The sequence below is a fragment of the Ostrea edulis genome, chromosome 7, assembly GCF_947568905.1.
Source record: "Ostrea edulis chromosome 7, xbOstEdul1.1, whole genome shotgun sequence".
Lineage (NCBI taxonomy): Eukaryota > Metazoa > Mollusca > Bivalvia > Ostreida > Ostreidae > Ostrea > Ostrea edulis.
Window position 1 is genome coordinate 46,641,766 of NC_079170.1, and position 5,498 is coordinate 46,647,263.

Consider the following 5,498-nt stretch of genomic DNA (forward strand, 5'->3'; position numbering starts at 1 on the left):
AGTTTTACATACAAATATATAGGGACAATATTTCAAAATCTCCTTCTCAAGATCCACTGGACTAGAAAAGTTTATATTTACATGAAAGCTTCCTGACACAGTGCAGATTCCAGTTTGTTAAAACCATGGCCCCTGGGGGTAGGATGGGGTCACAATAGGGGATTAAAATTTCACATACAAATCTATAGGGAAAATCTTTTAAAATTTTCTAAAGAATCATTCGGCCAAAAAGGCTTACATTTACGTGAAATATTCCTGACATAGTGCAGATTTAAGTTCGTTAAAATTATGCCCCCCCCCCGGGGGGGGGGGGGGCACAATAGGGGATCAAAGTTTAACATACAAATATATAGGGGCAATCTTTTTCTCAAGGACCATTGGGACAACGAAATTTACATTTACACGAAAGCTTCCTGACATAGTGCAGATTCAATTTTGTAAATAATCATGGTTACGGGGGTAGGTTGGGGCAACAATTGGGATCAAAGCTTTACATGCAAATATACAAGAACAATCTTTAAATATGGGCCATTTACGTAACTCATGTGAGCAATGTTTCCCATGGGCCTCTTGTCTTAATGCTATTGATACTAAATTTAAACTGAATACATATGTAGATATTTAAAAGGAGTAATTAAGGCAGGCTTTTACCAAAATTGGAATTAATTTCATGATTCCAGGGGTAGGGACTTTGATTCCAAGGTGATTATTGTCCTTATCATTTGAAAGACTTCTTTAAGTTTGCTGATACAGTATAGAAAGTATGTGCATAATTAGGAAAAGCAGAAAGGGATGCACCAAAATTGTGAATTTCGCAAACCCAGGGTTTTGACTTTAGGACGGGTCCAAATTAGTTCATCATGTTGTGTTGATTTACATATATTATATCATGCAAAGTCTTTTAAGTTGTTACTATACACGACCCTCATTGCTACGGCTCTGAGCGTTAAACATAGAGCTAAATTTGTGGTACCTCACCTACAGCTGGTCTCAATATGAGTGAAAAATTTTCGACGAACGTAAAAAGTAATCAATCAATATTCATATTACATACTGGAAAATAAAATTTAGATAGCTAATATTAATCATTGTGAATGTTTTTCTTTCAGAGATTCATTTTAAGGAAATAGCTGGTGTACTGTGAGTGCACATTCCTAAATGAATTCATCAGTTTACATTAAGGATCTACCTTCAAATCCTGTAATATGGTGTCTGGGATACTCTAAAGTGCATGTCACAGACTAAAGTTATGAATGCAAGGTGAAGATAACGAACAGTGATCAATCTCATAACTCCTACAAGCAATACAAAATAGATAGTTGGGCAAACACGGACCCCTGGGCACTTACAACCTTGAATCAGTAATTTCATCTTGATCGTGCCACACTTGCTGTGACACGGGACTTCGGGTTTTGCGGTCTCATACTTTGGATCGCCCCATTTTTCGTCTCTTACGAGAAGCAAGGGATACTGAGGACCTATTCTAAATCGTATCAATTTTTGAGTTTGCAATTCATTTTTTATCCGATTTTGGAGGAAATGCCACACAAAGGCAAGGGTGGGTGAACATACTATTTCATTTCTTCTAGTTTTTTAGATCTCAGTCAATCAGAAAGTTGTGAATAAACCAATGATATAATGCAATGATTTATAGTTTCAGTCCATTGATAAAAGATTTAAATCGCACATTTGCAATGGATATATTTATGGTATGGTTGAAAGAACTGATTAGTATTAAAGTTCCTTAGGTATTAGAAGTAATTTTCGTTTACGCAAGGTTACCCTGGTGAGCGTGGTGGGTCATAAAAATATCGAAATATCTTAAAGAAAGTAATCCTAAAATATTCCAGTTTAGATTCACAAAATGTCTCGTGTTAATCACCTATCATTATTTTACTGGATAAAGACGTGTTTTCCCTTTTGCAAAAAAAAAATATAAGTATTTTCTACTTTATTTGGTTAAGAACGTTAATTTGATATTGTTGCATGAGACCATAATATCACATCGGTTTGAAAGTCGATGTCATGATGATATATTTTGGTATGATCAATTTGCTTTAATGGTTTTATGTTCTTTGAAATACAAAATTCGATCAATTTTCAAAAGTTTTAATTCAATGTTATTGCTGTTTGATGAATCAAAATTACAACACGATAAATGCAGAGTTTTGTTTGTATTTATACAGATTGTCTCAAAGGATGGACCTTATTCGGGCGCCACTGTTACTTTTTTTCTAAAACGAAAGTAACCCTAAAAGACGCAATTGTAAGTATTGTATACACAGTATACACAGAACCATAAAATTGTATAAGAAGACATATGGAAATGCAATATATTGAGCCATTATCAGTGGTATTTATTTAAATCGTCTATGGAAGTTTTATAGAATAAAGTTATTATTGAGACGAACATCTTTTGAATCATTCGAAAAGTTATATTACATTTGATCTGGGTGATCCATCAAATAAGTTCTTCGATAAGAAATTGAAAAAGAAAGAATGTGAAAATAGCCAATTCTGAAACAATACAATCAAGAAACATTCAATCATGGAGCTGTAATCCCAAATTATAATTGTTTGATTGGTTGTATATTATTTAACGTCCCACTTGAGAGTCTTTTACTCATATGGAGACGTTATCATTGCCGATGAAAGACTACACAATTGAGATTTATGCTCGGAGCTTACGGTATTTGAGCAGGGAGTGATCTTTATCGTACCTAACTTGCTGTAATATGGGACCTCAGTTCTTTGTGGTCTCATCCGAAGGACCGTCCCATTTAGTCGCCCCCTACGACAAGCAAGGGGTACTTAGGACCTATGCTAACCTGTTTTCGGTATATACATGCATACAAACATACATACAGATATACCAAGGATAACCCATGAAAGTTCGAAAGCTTATTTCGAATGGGGTCCTTTGATGCACGGATGTTTGCGTAAGGGGGTCATTAATGTGGGAGGAAACCGGAGTACCTGGAGGAAACCCACGTGTCCGAGCGGGCGACCGCCATATCCTCTCACATACAACCGCTGCCGATCACGGGGATCGAACTCGGGTCGCAGCGGTGCGAAGCGAGAGCGCTACCTATAAGCTACTCGGACACCATTCTGTGTCTGTAATAAACCATGATAGTGGCTGTAATAAATTATGATAATGTCTGTAATAAGTTATGATAGTATCTGTTATAGATTATGTGAAGGTATGTCATGTGTGTTCCGTATAATATAGACATATTACTTTGATACAGGAGCGGTGTGCTGATGCGATAGGAGGTGGCCGTCTCGCTCAAGTTCGGGGCCCCCGGGAAGAAACCTGGCTAGAACTTCAGATTAAGATAAGAGGTAGCCTTTGTCTCATGAGACATGCAAACACGGGGAAAAGTGGCTCGCATCATTCCCATGCATGTTTTTTTTTTTCAAACATCATGTAAATATCCATTCGTAACTACTTTGCTATTTCCGTAACCGGTTGCGGAAAATTTTCCTATTGGGAAATATCATTCAAAAATCATACGAAAAATCACAAATGCCAATATGATTAAATAATTATTCGCACAATGCGAAAATCATGCACTTTTTATTCAATAATTTTGTGTAGAATATTTTTTATGCATATATTGTTTTGGCTTAGTTTGATAGCCGTGCAGTATTGATTTAAAAATGTTGCAATACTTATGTTACATATAATTGAGCTGTGAAGTAATTAAGGAACAACAAAGCTTACGTAGCACACTTTATATCTTGGATTATAATCGTCAGTCTAAAAAAACAAAACTATGTACCAGTTGATGTTTGTATTTCTAGACCCATCATCGATTGATTATATATTGTTTAACATCCCTCTAAAAAATCTTTCACTCATAGGGAGAAGTCACCATTGCCGGTGAAGAACGGCAAAAAAGCCTATGCTTGGTGCTTACGGCCTTTGAGCAGGAAGGGATCTTTATCATGTCACACCTGCTGTGACACGGGGCCTCAGTTTTTGTGGTCTCATCTGAAGGACCGCTCAATTTAATCACATTTTACGACAAGGAAGGAGTACTGAGTATTGTTATGGTTATTAAAAGATTTATATAGCGCCCTATCCACATTATAGTTCTCAAAAGCGCTAAACAAACGTGAGAGAAAAGACAATAAAACATCGATGTGCACAAACATGTGAATAAAATAATCATAGTGTCAGAATTAAAAGTGTTTAAAGTAATGATATAATTACCCTAATAACACAAAAACAATTTAAAACAACCCTTAAGAATAATTAAATACATAGAAAGGACTTAAGTATAATAATAAACTACGGTTCAAAGAGAAACTATTTCAAATTATTTTGAAAACTACCTATTTTAACCTGTATCCTTGCGGGATTAGATCCATCATATTCAGGTCCTTCATTACAAAATAGTTTTCATGGTAGCTATGTAAATATTGCATGGAAATAGCATGCATCCTATTGTTTGTCCTCTGCTTATGCGAAAACATTGATGTGAATTTCATTTGAAAACTATAAATACCTATTCCAGTTTCCTCCATTTGAGCAAAAATTATCCACTACCGGAAGACACTGATGACCCTGTTTACTTGATTTTGTTTTGCACATACACACTTGATTTTCTCGTGAAATGAGGCTTTTGCCCTGACAGACGAGTCGATGAGTTGTTGCAAGTATCTAACACTTTCGGTAATTATTGAATTAGGGGTTTTGAAAGCAGAACTCGTTTGATCAATCGCAAATCAATAAATAGTTCATTGGTAGGAAAATATAGTGAGAATGATGTTTTGGATTTAATTTTATAAATTCTCATATAAGATGAAATTTAGGAATCTCTATCGCTTTTTCAATACAATAGAGTAGTTTATAGAATATAGCAAAATATTTATTTTGAAAAAACAAACGATTTGCGCTGGTCACGTATTTTGCATAGAAATCCAGGACTATCAGCCAAAGTTTAAAAGTGATGTCTATCATAAATCATTCCTAATGTAAGGTAAACAACATTTGAGAAATTTTACATTGACTTTTATAAGAAAATCTAAGCATTGAAAAATCATATTTTTTGGTCAGGATCCAGATACATACATTAATTTTGTCTATTGGGCAAAGTATTTCGAGACACGGGATTAGAGGTTTGGGTGATATTTGCCTTCGGTGTTCTCTTTATTTTGCAGATAAACTTCAAATTAATACCATTCCTCTCTAAATTATGTATCTTAGAATTAATCAATTCTAAAATTTTATACCAAAGTATTGTTGTTTTTAATTTAAGTGAAATACTTATAATTTGTGAGGCATCTTTCCCTTGGAATGAGTCAATATATCTATTTTGTATTGCTTGTAGGAGTTATGAGATTGATCACTGTTCGTTATCTTCACCTTGTATCGGAAATGAATGAATTTGAAACTCCCAACATATCTTATAAAGAGAAAGTAATGTTATTCTTAAAATAGCATTTATATAGCTATTCTTCAAGCAACACTTATATTTTATCTTATAGGC